The sequence below is a fragment of the Mobula birostris genome, chromosome 1, assembly GCF_030028105.1.
Source record: "Mobula birostris isolate sMobBir1 chromosome 1, sMobBir1.hap1, whole genome shotgun sequence".
NCBI classification, from domain to species: Eukaryota; Metazoa; Chordata; class Chondrichthyes; order Myliobatiformes; family Myliobatidae; genus Mobula; species Mobula birostris.
In genome coordinates, this window is record NC_092370.1 from 25,491,140 (window position 1) to 25,506,155 (window position 15,016).

General features: G+C 39.0%; 1 protein-coding gene across 1 annotated transcript in view; it reads left to right on the forward strand.

Annotated features, from left to right (window-relative positions):
* Window positions 1–6,865: 6,865 nt before the first annotated feature.
* LOC140194215 (transmembrane protein 200A-like) overlaps window positions 6,866–15,016 on the forward strand; it is a 28,719-nt gene continuing 20,568 nt past the window's right edge. The window contains exon 1 of the mRNA XM_072251706.1: window positions 6,866–6,932. The gene's annotated coding sequence lies outside the window, so the exon portion shown is untranslated. The remainder of the gene's footprint in view (window positions 6,933–15,016) is intronic.

Below are 15,016 nucleotides of genomic sequence, written 5' to 3' on the forward strand. Positions count from 1 at the left end.
GCCATTTAAAGCTGAATTGAGTATTCCTTTCTTCACCCAAAGAGTGGTGAATCTATGGAATTTTCCTCTCAGGATGGCTCAATCAATGATTCTGTTCAAAACAGAGATTGATAGGCTTCTAGATATTAAATGAATCAAAGGATTAGGATAATGGTGGGAAAGGCAGGCAAATGGATTAGCTATGACCTTGTTGAATACTGCAGCAGCTTGAGGGGCCACACGGTGTATGTAATTGTGACAAGGGTAAATTTCTTTAGTTCATTTTCCTCATCTATCCTATCCAATGTGGGTAAATTAGTAGAAAATAATCACAAATCTGAACTAAAATTTCCAGTATGGCAGTTGTGGAATTTTAAGTCAGCCAATAATCTGGAATTTAAAACAAACTAGTCTGGGTGTTTACAAAACTGCTTGACATTTGTTTATAATGAACATCTGGTTCATTGATTCTCCACAGAGAAAGAAAGCTGCTTTTTGTGGCTGAAGGGGCCAGCAAAATAAATTACAGCCTTCTGAAATGGCCCAAATCACTTCATTAAAAGAGAAAATAGCACAATCCACTAATACCATTCCAGGTTCACTAATTTCTCAGTTTCTTTAATTTCCGGTATGACACTTCCCTCTGTTACTCCCTCCCAATTTGTTTTCCATATTGATCTTGCCCCTTTATCCCTTCTCTTTCTTCTCCTCTTCCTCTTAACCTGCTCATCACCCACACCTTCCCCTCCACTCCTCCCCTTTCTTCCATGGTCTACTGTCCACTCCGATCAGATTCTACCTTCACCTATCGCCTCCCAGTTTCTCACATCATTCCCATCTCCCCTACCCCTCACCAACTATCTACCTTCTCCCTCCAACCTGGATTCACCTATCATCCAACCCCTCCCCCCACTTTTTTCTTCTGGCTTCTACCCTCTTTCTTTCCCGTCCTAATAAAGGTCTCAGCCTGAAATGCCAACTTTTCATTTCCTTCCATGGACTATGCCTACCTATTGGTTTTCTATAGCATTTTGTGTGTTTTGCATGAGAGTTCCAGCATCTGCAGTCTCCTTTATGCCAACATCAACCTGGGCACTGAATTAGAATCGTAAAGTCAGCCAGCAAAATTAACCTCACCCAGTCCTCTTCATGAATATTTGGGATTGGTATCTAATTGGGAGACCATCTCAAAGACTACTAATCCTGTCGTACTCACAGTATTGGCTGCAGTGACTTCACCACGTTGGTGCCAGGCCCCAAGATGTCTCATGACATCAGCACCAACTTGATCCAGTGTTCCAGCTCCTGATTACCACCTATTATCTTCCTTCAGCTAGTAAAATGTCTGAAAGGAGCAAGGGCATAGATTCTGGGTTGAAGATTTTGATGTGTTACACCAAAGGTAGCTTAGAAGTAATGCTGCTGACCAGGCTGGCCAAGACCTGAGGGACATAATTATCATACTGGGTCTGTAACATGTAGTGAGCAAACCTACAATATTTATCAGTGACAGCAACAGTATTAATGACCACTGCACTGTCCTTATGGAGGCTGTGCTGTTTCATATTGAGGACACCTTTAAGTTATATAACACAGACCAAGAAAACAAATCTAGTAGGCTTAAAGGAGCATTCAGAGGTAATGTGAACCATTAGAAACAGCAGATATATACTTCACTGCAACATGTGTTGAATCGACAGGTTGCATTCAGCGCCAGAAGTCAGTTGTTGGTGATGCAGTGCGAAGTTTAGAATGAGATCCAGTGCTTTTCAGCTCTTTTTTGGCAGGCTGCAACCAATGTAGAAGGTCATTCGTTGGTGTTGCAGTGCAAGGTTTAAAAAAAATTCCCAGTGCTTTTGATTCTTTTTCCACAGGCTGCTGCCAGCACAGGGCCATAAGAGGAAAGGAAGTGTAAGCAGAGTTGCCCCTGTGTGAGTGGGGCAGCACTAGAGTGGCCTGGCTGTCTGGCTTTGGCTCAAGGCTGAAAAGGCTCAGACAAGCACAGGTGGAGATTCTAACTAATGTTAGTACACAGTCAGTGCACAGAGAATGGGTCAGAAGGTAGTGGTATGCTCTTTGTGTGACATGCAGATACTCTGGGAGACCACTGATACCTACATCTGCATGAAGTGCATCAAGCTGCGGAGGGACCATGTTAAGGAAATGGAGACGCACCTCGATGATTTCTGGTTCAAATGGGAAAATGAGGAGGTGATAGATAGGCGATACAGGGAGGTAATCACCCCTAAGTTGTAGAAGACAGGTAACTGGGTAAGTGTTAGTAGAGGGAAAAGGAAGGCAGCCAATGCAGAATACCGCTGTGGCTGGGGTGGACAACCTACAGGGGGAAGCTGCAGTGACCGGGTCTCTGGCACCGAGTTTGACTCTGTGGCTCAGAAGGGAAGGAGGGAGAAGAGCAGTGCTGTAGTGCTAGGGAATTCCATAACTTGAGGAGTAGAAAACAGATTCTGTGGATGTAAAAGAGACACCCAGATGGTCCATTGACTCACAGGTACAGAATGTCAGAATCAGGGATGTCAGAATCAGAACCAGAATCAGGTTTAATATCATTGATATACCTCATGAAATGTGTTGTCTTTGTGGCAGCAGTACAATGCAATACATAGTGATAGAGAAAAAAACTGAATTACAGTAAGTGTAAGGAGTAAAGGGAATTACAGAGGCCTGAGAGAGGAGCTGGCCAAAGTTGACTAGAAGGGACACTAGCAGGGATGTCAGCAAATGGTAAGGGGATATTTGGAAGGCAAATGGAAAGAAAAATATCAAAGATGAAGTAGTATTCTAATGGGAGGATGAGGCAACTGTGGCTGACAAGGGAAGTTAAAGCAGCATAAAAGCTAAAGAGAGGGCATATAATATAGCAAAAAATAGTGGGAAGGTAGGGGATTGGGAAACTTTTAAAAACCAACAGAAGGCAACGTAAAATGCCATAATGAGAAGAGATTAGATTAGATTAGATTATGAAGACATGCAGTCCTCTTTTATTGTCATTTAGTGATGCATGCATTAAGAAATGATACAGTATTTCCTCCGGTGTGATATCACAAAACACAGGACAGACCAAGACTGAAAAAAAACTAATAAAACCACATAATTATAACATATAGTTGCAACAGTGTGACAATACCATAACTTGATGAAGAAGTCCATGAGCACAGTAAAAGTTCAAAGTCTCTCAAATGTCCCACATCTCACGCAAACGGAGAGAAGGAAGAAAAACTCTCCCTGTCATACCCGACCACGGTCCGACTCTGAGTCATCTGAAAACTTCGAGCTCTGATCAGCTCTCCGACACCGAGTACTGAGCGCCATCTCTATCTGAACGATTCGACCTCCTTCTCGGTCGCCAACAGCAGGCAAAGCCGGGGATTTTGAGGCCTTCCCTCCGAAAGATTCCCGACCACGCAGTAATGACAGCAGCGAACGAGTGTTTCAGAAATTTTTCCAGATGTTCCTCTGTGCTTTCACGTCCCTTTTCCATCAAATCAGAATTGTCCACAGTCCCTATTTAACAGATACGATATCATTTTTCATCGGAGGGCTGATGGTAAGATAGCCAATAATATAAAAAACGATACAAAAAGTTTTTTCAGATAAATAAAGAGTAAAAAAGAGATGAGAGTGGATCTGCTGGGAAATGGCACTGGACAGGTAGTAATAGGTTCAAATAAATGGCGAACAAACTGAATAAGTATTTTGCATCAGTCTTCACCTTGGAAGATGTTAGCAGAATGCCAGAAATGCAAGAGTGCAGGGCACAGAAGTGAATGTCGTTGCTATTACTAAGGAAAAGATGCAGAAAGGTCTGAAGGTAGATAAATCACCTGGACCAGATGGACTACAGGTTTCTGAAAGAAGTAGCTGAAGCGATTGTGTAGGCGTTAGTAATGATCTTTGAAGAATCACTTGATTCTGAAATAGTTCCTGAGGACTGGAAAATTACAAATGGCATTCCACTCTTTAAGAAGGGAGGGAGGAAGGAGAAAGGAAATTGTGGACCTATTAGCCTGACTTCAATGGTTGGAAAGATGTTGCAGCCCATTATTAAGGATGAGGTTTTGGATTACTTGGAGGCACATGATAAAATAGGCTGAGGTCAGCATAGTTTTCTAAATGGGAAATATTGCCTGACAAATCTGTTGGAATTCTTTGAGGAACTAATAAGCAGGATAGACAAAGGAGAATCAGTTGATGTTGTGCACTTGGATTTTCAGAAGGCCTTTGATAAGTGCTGCACATAAGGCTACTTTACAAGATAATAAGAGCCTATGATATAACAAAGGTACGAGCATGGATAGAAGACTGGCTGACCAGCAAGAGGCAAAGAGTGGAAACAAGGGGGACCTTTTCTGGTTGGCTGCTAATGACTAGTGATGTGCCACAGGGCTCTGTGTTGGTACAGCTTCTTTGCATATTATATGTCAATGAACTTGATGAAGAAATTGATGGTTTTGTGACCAAGTTTGCAGCCAATACAAAGATAGGTGAAGGGGCAGGTAGTGTTAAGAAAGCAGGGTGTCTACAGAAGGACTTAGACAGATTGGGGGAATGGACAAAGAAGTGGCAGATGAAATACAGTGTACTGACACCAAGATGCTTAGCTCTATTCGGGACAAAGCGGTATGCTCTATTTTTGACCAACAACATCGTTTGCTGTAGTGTGCAGCATGCCTAGATGCTAGATTCCCCGATTAGCAACTCCTACAAGATAGGACTTAAGAACTCCAAAAGGATTAAAGAACTCAAGAAAGTAGTTCATCAAAACCTTCTCCAGGGGATTGATAATAGACAACAAAGCTGGCCAGTCAGTGATGCCCATAATCTGAAAACTGAATAAACAAAAAAACTGGATTTCTGAAGAATTAGAGACAAATTAAGGCAAGAAGTTTGCTGTCATGAATTTACAGCATATCTACTGATGATTTCTTCTTTTTCACTAAACTTCACAACCATGTATTAGTCTTGGCTCAGAGGTTTGTCAATGCAGAATGTACACTGTAGACAGTTGACACTATCAGGTGAGATATCAATCACAATCTCTAATAAAAGACCATACAAGGATTACCTGCTCCGTTTTCATGGCCTGTTGTAATGAATTATTCTGACCTCAATACTGAAATTTCAACATTTCACCATTGTAGACCATCGACTGAAGTCAGCTATTCAAAAGAAAATAAATCCCAGCATTACTTTGTAAGGACAACAAAGGATGTACAAAATATGGTTCTGTCAATGTCAGCTGCAACTCAAATACAGATATGACAAAGCTTGCAATATTTTCCTTGAAAAACCTGTGTCACATTTCTTCAATAGTGTGCTTTCAGTTGTTGTGATCAAGATGACTAACCAAAACCACATTTTCTCCCCACTGCATGTTATTGACGAGCTTTTTGAAGTACATTCTGAAATAAGTTTTGTATACAAAATAAATGCAAAAATTCTTGCCACTAACAATAAGTTTGTATGTTCTCCCCATGACTACCTGTGGTTGGGGGTCCCTCTTGATGCTCCGATTTCCTCCTACAGTCCAAAGACATGACAATTGGTCGGTTAATTAATCGTTGTAAATTGTCTTGTTATTAGGTTAGGGTTAAATGGGGTGGGGGTTGCTGCGCGGCGAGGCTTGAAGGGCTTATTCCATACTGTATCTCAACAAACAAATAAACAAATAAATAGATTGGCAATAACAAAATAAATACTGGTATTTTTCAAATATTAGAGCAAAACAATAAAACACTAATAAACTCTTTCATATATTAAAAGATGCTTCAAAGCTTAGTTCCTAAATGACCTTGTTATTCAGTTTATATACACAAAGACACTTGAACACATTATGAAGATGACTCAATGATTTGACAGCACGACTTGGATAAATAGACGATTCCGCTGGGAACCCTATATAATGGTTAAAGAGAAAAAAGTTTTAAAATTGCCGATGTCATCAATGGAATAAACAGATTGGAAAATAATTTAATGCATTCGGATGTCTTATACTTTTCTGAATGAGTGTTTTTTAAACGCAGTAAAAAGGTTATGAGCTGAGCACATTCCCGTATCCAGCATGGCGAAGAATCAAATACAAATCTCGTGGTAACAGCTATCCACGGAGTTGGTCTTCATAAAATCCAAGGGTGAGTATGTGACATATTACAAAAATAGATATTAGTCTAAACGTGGTTATATTTTGATGACAAAGTGGATTAGGTAGGCATGGAGATTCTTAACAAGTTTTCTCCCTTTTTACCAAGAAAAAAATGTAATTACGCCAAAGTAATTTGTTATTTGAGAGTTTAAAACGCTGGGTGACAGCGTGGTGATATGTACCAAACTCAGGTGTTTATGTTTTCTTCTTAAAATTACCGCAAAACGATGGGACCTTTTTCCTACAACTGTTATAACTCGTCGTTTTTATATGGTGTGTAGCATATGCACCCATTGTAAAAGATAAAATACGAGACCGGCGGTGGGGACAGATAAACCCGAACGTCGGGGGGCGGGTGGAACTCGCTGTCGGAGGGGAGAGTTTCAGGCAATGCTGCCATCCTGCAGCGGCTCGGAGGGAGCCTACTCCGTCTCCTAGCAACGGCGGAGTCTGGGCAGTCGCTGCCGGGCGGCCCTCCTGTCGAGGATAAACACCGGGCTTCATTCGGCGCTTCGGTCGGGATAACAAACGAGTTACATAAAACATGCTCGGATGCTATCATTGACCCGTCTTTCGACCGCAGCACGATGTGGAGGTGGTTGGTCTGGTCCGAGCCTCGCCTGAGTCGTAGCGGGTGGCTGGGTTTGGCCAAAGCCGGCGGAGGGAGCGCATGCGGCAGCGTGCTCCCCTAACGGGGCTCCCCGGAAACCGGAGCCCGGAGACCCCCGAGCAAAGGCCAGCTTGCTGCGCCCTCCATTTTGAAGAGCCACTTTGTCGGCAGCAACCTTGGGTAATGATGATGCTTTATTTCCCCTTATTCAAATCATTTATTCTCTGGATCTTAATGTAGTATTATCGTTACTGGGGAGGCAACCGGTGGACAATTCGCTTTGACGTTAAAAGTGATAATTGAAATTGGGCTTCTTAGTGTTCATCGCCACTCCGGAATACTTCACTATGAAGTGAGTAACTTCAAGTCTTTCATCTTCAGAAATTACTTACTGCAGTAATACGCAGTAATTTGATTGTAAAAATCCACCCTTTTAAAGTTGTTTCTGTGTCCATGCGCTTTTAAATGAAAGACAAACAAGTTAAACAACACATTAAGGGCTGATGTCTCCAGTGATGCCTTTCAACTATAAAAAGACTTTAAATATAAAAGATATAAACATGCATAAAATCTACATCCACAACCCTGATAAGTAATTTGTAGAAAATAAATACCAAAAGTTATCATTGCCCCTTAGATAATGTTATAGAAAAACATCTAAGTTGCGTTGACCTTGCGTAAATAAGACAGCTCCTTGCTATTAAACTAATCAGAAACAAATTGTTCATGTATCATAACAATTTTTATATCAGTGGTCTAAAACAATTCGTCTAGCATCACAGCATTGTGTAAAAGAAAGTTTAAAACACAAACGGATTATTTCAATTTAAGGTGTATATTTTTATATTCAAATAACTTGGGCCAATAAATTATTTCATTAACAAAACCATAAGCTGTAACGTTAATGACAAAATATTATTCTCAATGCAGTTCAAATATTGCTAATAAAAGAACGTTATTTTTCTATCTGTAGTGTTCTTGTTCTCACAGTTATCCACACTGTGCATTGTATACCATATCTAACTATAATTGGTAGCTGTCCCTACCTAAAAATGCATAAATTGATATTCAAATACGAGGGGGAAAATGTCACTTCAATTTAGTTAGAAACAAATATTGATCCTTACAGATCATGATGGTGATTACTATCAAATTCCACCATCCATCTTGACTTCATAACTTTCTTTAAGGGATAAAAAAAATCCTCAACTAATTTCCATTTTGCTGGCTGTGTACATATGGACAGCTTCTAAGGTAGATATACAGAAAGGTAGGTGAAGAACTATTACTACTTGTCCCTCGTATTGAGAACATCTGGTTACCTAATTCAGTTTTTAATAAAATAAATATCTTTTGAACTAGCGTTTTGATTTGATATAATTGCTGATGCTTGGGAGCATGAAAAACAAGGGAAACATTTAAAGTTATAATACTTAATAGAAAAAAATCAATGCATTTCTTGCAAGTGTCTTTTGTTTACCCATTTTTGATTACATCTGTGCTCCCATCATCTTTTGCAAATATTAACATAACAGCTAATTCTCCTTTTAAATATAGTTTACATAAATGTTAATTATCCTCTTCATTAAAACAAATTTAGAAATAACGATAAAAGCAAACATGAAACTTCCATTTTCCTTAAATGCTAAGTTAAGTATTTAAGCCTTGTTTTCATACCATCTGAAAAGATTTTTTCAACTGCTCTGTTTCAGTCATAAATCAAACACTGGTTCCAGTCTACAGAGAGCAAGCCTTTACATTTTTAACTGATGTAATAATTAAAACTATATAAACAATGAAAGCAAACTTTTAACAAAGCATTCTAAAAATGTGAATGTATACATCTATTTTAAGATTGTGTTAAGCTACATACATAGGCAATCAAATAGTACTTTGCAATTTTTTGTAATTATTTCAAATTATCTCTGGAATAGGTAATTTGTAACTTAAATTATCTTCAAATAATTTAGGGAGAAAATTGTTTATATAGTTTTAATAATTACTTCAACAATACATTTGTATGACTTAGATGAGGTATGTTGCATTTTGCATATCTGTCAACTACATTTTCATAAGTCAGATATGCACTATTATTTTGAGTCTGTTATACTGTGAGATGTGGCATTTTCATGACTAAAATCTTACTTTGCTAATAACACTAACAAAATAGTTTGCATATATATTTAAAAATAATTAGAGAAGGGTGAATCCATAGTTGTTTAGTTTTGTTTTTCAGTCTTTTTTATACTAATGTACTAATTTACATTTTTTTATAATTTATTGAGTAGTAATTAACACAGTAGACTAGTCCCATTGGGAGATTCTACAATTTGCATTAAAATGTAGTATAGTCAATGATTTATGATAGAGTTAAAAGTTTTTGTTGTTTTCATAAAAGAAGAGTGAAGACATTTTTCTTGACAAAGAAAAAGTAATCTAAATGTAGAATATGTGAATTAAAAGTTGATGTTAGAAATACTCTATAGGTCAAGCAGTATCTATGAAGAAAGAAGCAGTTTATGTTTTATTCTTCCATGAAACTTATTTTTAAGAGTTTTTTTTCCTTCTAAGGAAATGATAACATTAGATAATTTTTTTTTGAATTCCATGTTGGGAGAAAGAGAAGAGTCCACCTAGATTCCAATTTTAATCTTGAGAGACACAGACGTCACTTTGCAGTGGAGTTTTAACCAATGCTGCAGGATGTGAGCAGAAACTGGTTATTGCCTTCTTTTTCTCTGAAAAAGGATGTTCTCAGCTATTTTATCCAGGGCATATTGTCATGTTGTAGATCACTTTGCGAAGGATGTAAACATACGGCCCCCTTTGTGTTGAGAATTGAACGGAGATCATTAGATTTGTTCCACTAATTTTAAGTGTCAAATGCTTCTGATTAGTCAAAAATGAGATACTGTACTGATTTTTTTTTTGTGTTTTTAAACACAATGGAGATTTCAGGATGTTTGTAAGATACTGTATTTTGTGAGAATGCATTTCAAATAAAACTTGTGGCTTTCAAATGAATTACATATATTTGACATTTTGTTTATAATTTCACAATCTCAATTCACATCATGTGGATTTTCTTAATTCTGACATTAAAATCAGGCTCATATATAACAGTTCAAGAGCTATCTATAAAAAGAAAATAACGCAAATGAGAAGATAGGAAAATGTATCTGTGCCATTCCTGATCTCTCCTATGCACTATCATTTCTGGTTCTCTAATGTATTGTATTTTTGTTGTAACAATAGCAGATTATTAACAATGCTAATAACAGAATTATGTGTAAATGGTATCTGAAAGTGCAGACACAAATTATTTTGCTATCAATGGGATTTTTTGGAATTGCTCTTTAATTGTTTAAAAAAATATCAAAATGTTAATTATAAATCTGCAGCTACAAATCTGCTCAAATCCTTTCATGTTAAAGCCTCAAATCCAAAGTTTAAATTTCAAGAAGGGGCTTCATTAACTGGGGTTGTGCTCCTTTGAATTCAGAAGACTGAGAATTATTTAATCAAAACTTGTGAGAGATTGGCAACCTGAAAAAGAGAGATGAAGAAACTGCTTTTGCCCATTGAGGAGACTATATCTAGACACGAAAAGAGGGAAGTTAGCAGAAATTTTAAAATGCCAAGGGGGTAGACGTTTGGAACTCTCTTTACATTTGGCAACTGATGCCAGATAAGCTTTTAATTTAAAACGTTGAGACACATTAGCTAACTCAGGCTAAGGCAGCCATCTAGCATTGGATCATACATAACCCATGATCTCATGTAATGGCTCATGGGATTAAGTGCTCTAATCTAGTTCCTATTTCATCTCATGTAGTTTGGTGTCAGATGCTGTTTGCTAACATTCTTGTGATGATTTAGTAGGTTAAAAGCACTAGACAAATGCTGTTTGTTTTGCTGTGGACCACAAATATACTTTCCAAAATCAAGTAATGGATGTCAGTGCATAGAAACATAGAAAACAGGTGCAGGAGTAGGCCATTTGGCCCTTCGAGCCTGCACCGCCATTCAGTATGATGATGGCTGATCATCCAACTCAGAACCCTGTACCTGCCTTCTCTCCATACCCCCGATCCCTTTAGCCACAAGGGCCATATCTAACTCCCTCTTAAATATCGCCAATGAACTGACCTCAACTGTTTCCTGTGGCAGAGAATTTCACAGATTCACCACTCTCTGTGTGAAGAAGTTTTTCCTCATCTTGGTCCTAAAAGGCTTCCCCTTTATCCTTAAACTGTGACCCCTCGTTCTGGACTTCCCCAACATCGGGAACAATCTTCCTGCATCTAGCTTGTCCAATCCCTTTAGAATTTTATACGTTTCAATAAGATCCCCCCTCAATCTTCTAAATTCCAGAGTACAAGCCTAGTCGATCCAGTCTTGCATCATATGAAAGTCCTGCCATCCCAGGAATCAATCTGGTGAACCTTCTTTGTACTCCCTCTATGGCAAGAATGTCTTTCCTCAGATTAGGGGACCAAAACTGCACACGATACTCCAGGTGTGGCCATACCAAGGCCTTGTACGACTGCAGTAGAACCTCCCTGCTCCTGTACTCGAATCCTCTTGCTATGAATGCTAGCATACCATTCGCCTTTTTCACCGCCTGCTGTACCTGCATGCCCACTTTCAATGACTGGTGTACAATGACACCCAGGTCTCGTTGCACCTCCCCTTTTCCTAATTGGCCACCATTCAGATAATAATCTGTTTTCCTGTTCTTGCTGCCAAAGTGGATAACCTCACATTTATCCACATTAAATTGCATCTGACATGAATTTGCCCACTCACCTAACCTATCCAAGTCACCCTGCATCCTCTTAGCATCCTCCTCACAGCTAACACTGCCGCCCAGCTTTGTGTCATCCGCAAACTTGGAGATGCTGCATTTAATTCCCTCGTGTAAGTCATTAATATATATTGTAAACAACATGATTGTAGTGATTCCCTAAATAGCAAGTTCATGTAGTTTGCACCTTAGTTTGAAAAGTTTCAATTTTCCTTTGTTAATTTGTTTCTAACTTTTATCAATATTGAAACTTAACAATTCCAAAAACTATGCTACAAGACAATCCTAAGGACAGAATTTTGTTGAAATCAGGACTTCACATCACACTAAGGTAACAACTACAAACCCCATTTCCAGAAAAGTTGGGATATTTTCCAAAATGCAATAAAAACAAAAATCTGTGATATGTTGATTCATGTGAACCTTTATTTAACTGACAAAAGTACAAAGAAAAGATTTTCAATAGTTTTACTGACCAACTTAATTGTATTTTGTAAATATACACAAATTTAGAATTTGATGGCTGCAACACACTCAACAATAGTTGGGACAGAGTTAAAATAAGATTGAAAAGTGCACAGAATATTCAAGTACCACCGGTTTGGAAGACTCCACATTAAGCAGGCTAATTGGTAGCAGGTGAGGTATCATGACTGGGTATAAAAGTAGCGTCCATCAAAGGCTCAGTCTTTGCAAGCAAGGATGGGTCGTGGCTCACCCCTTTGTGCCAAAATTCGCGAGAGAATTGTTAGTCAGTTCAACAGGAACATTTCTCAACGCAAGATTGCAGAGAATTTAGGTCTTTCAACATCTACAGTACATAATATTGTGAAAAGATTCAGAGAATTCAGAGACATCTCAGTGCGTAAAGGGCAAGGTCGGAAACCACTGTTGAATGCGTGTGATCTTCGAGCCCTCAGGTGGCACTGCCTAAGAAACCGTCATGCTACTGTGACAATTATAGCCACCTGGGCTTGGGAGTACTTCGGAAAACCATTGTCACTCAACACAGTCCGTCGCTGCATCCAGAAATGCAACTTGAAACTGTATTACACAAGGAGGAAGCCATACATCAAATCTATGCAGAAACACCGGCGAGTTCTCTGGGCCCGAGCTCATCTCAGGTGGACTGAAAGACTGTGGAACCGTGTGCTGTGGTCAGATGAGTCCACATTTCAGCTAGTTTTTGGAAAAAAACTGGCGTCGAGTTCTCTGTGCCAAAGATGAAAACGCATCCAGATTGTTATCAACGAAAGGTGCAAAAGCCAGCATCTGTGATGGTATGGGGGTGCATCAGTGCCCACAGCATGGGTGAGTTGCATGTATATGAAGGTACCATTGGCTCTGAGGTGTATATTAGGATTTTAGAGAGACATATGTTGCTATCAAGGCGACATCTGTTCCTGGGACATCCATGCTTATTTCAGCAGGACAATGCCAGACCACATTCTGCACGGGCTACGACAGCGTGGCTTTGTAGACACAGAGTACGTGTGCTTGACTGGCCTGCTGCCAGTCCAGATCCATCTCCTATTGAAAATGTATGGCGCATCATGAAGAGGAGGATCAGACAATGGAGACCACGGACTGTTGATCAGCTGAAGTCTTATATCAAGCAAGAATGGACAACATTTCCAATTGCAAATCTACTACAATTAGTATCCTCAGTTCAAAAACAATTAAAAAGTGTTATTAAAAGGAAAGGTGATGTAACACAATGGTAAACATGCCTCTGTCCCAACTTTTGTTGAGTGTGTTGCAGCCATCAAATTCTAAATTTGTGTATGTTTACAAAATACAATTAAGTTGGTCAGTAAAACTATTGAAAATCTTTTCTTTGTACTTTTGTCAGTTAAATAAAGGTTCACATGAATTAACATATCACAGATTTTTGTTTTTATTGCATTTTGGAAAATATCCCAACTTTTCTGGAAATGGGGTTTGTACTTTATGTGTGGCACATACACTTTTATTGATTTCTCTGCTTAGTAGCTCTTGCTCTTGTGCTCATTGACAATGTTACACTTCATGCTATTTTGTATGCTATCTTTTTGATATTACTTGTACAAGAAGGTTTGTTCTTAAATCTATAACTAGATCAATTTTGAAAGAGCATACTGTACAGAACAGGCATAATCTGAATGATATGTAAGGTCCTGAATTGATCCACTGAATCATTAATGAATTGTGTTCATACTATTCAATGTAATAAAGCAGAATCTTTAATAAATGGCAAATATTTAACTGCAATATTTTAACGGCTCTGTTAACAAATGATAGGTCTAGCACAACAGATGGATCTTCTAAGTTCAGGAAGTCCAATACGATACAGAACCTGTTTGGAGGGAGATAATAAGATATAGTGAAGCTACTCTTAGGATTGCTGTGCAGCCCCCTTTGATCTCTATGCCTCTCCTCCCTTTAGTTTCTCCTTCTCTCTTACCACATACCCAAGGCATCCTTGGATGGGAATCTCCATGGATGAGAGGGAGAGGGAGAGGGAGACCACTGAATGGTGCACTTTGAAGAACTTAGCTGAAACTTTGGCCTTGATGCATGCCATTTCATTTCATTCACAAGGCAACAAAAGGATGGAAAACATATTTACCTGCCAAATAACAAAACTCTGTCTGCTTCCTCAAGCACCCTCTTCCCAGGAATGGAGGTTTACTAAATCCCATAGGGACTGCCTAAAAGTCAGAAACTGGTTTATTGTCATTGACGTAAGTTGTAAAATTTGTTGTTTTTGGGTGCAGTGCATTTCAGGCATAACAAATTGCTATAAGTTACAATAAACATACATAAATAGTTCAGAAAGAGGACTCGCGAGGTAGTGTTCAGAAATCAGTGGCACATGGGAGAAAGATGTTCCTATAACATTGAGTATGGGTCTTCAGGCTCCTTACCATCTCGCTGATGATCATAATGAAAAGGGGGCATGTCCCAGATGGTGAAAGTCCTTAATAATGAATGCCACCTTTGGAAGATGACCTTGATGGTGGGGAGACTTGTGCTCATAATAGAATTGGCTGGGTCTACAACCCTCAGAAGCCTTGATCTTATACATTATTGCCTCCATACCAGACGGTGATGCAGCTAGTCAGAAGGCTCTCCACGGTACATCTGCATAAATTTGTTAGTCTTGGGTGACATACCAGTTGTAAAACTCCTAATGAGAGATAGTCATGACAGAGCTAATAAAAGACCATATTTGGTGTTTGAAGCTTAATGGAGGTGCCAGATTGTACACCATCATGATAAATTTTAGTGTGCACACCAAAAAAAAATCAGCAAGATTTGGAACCAAAACCTCTTCCTCTATAGGCACATATGTAATGAAGGACACAAGACTACATCCCACCATTGAGTGGCATAGGATGTTAGACAATAGGTGTAGGAGTAGGCCATTCAGTCCTTCGAGCCAGCACCACCACTCACTGTGATCATGGCTGATCAT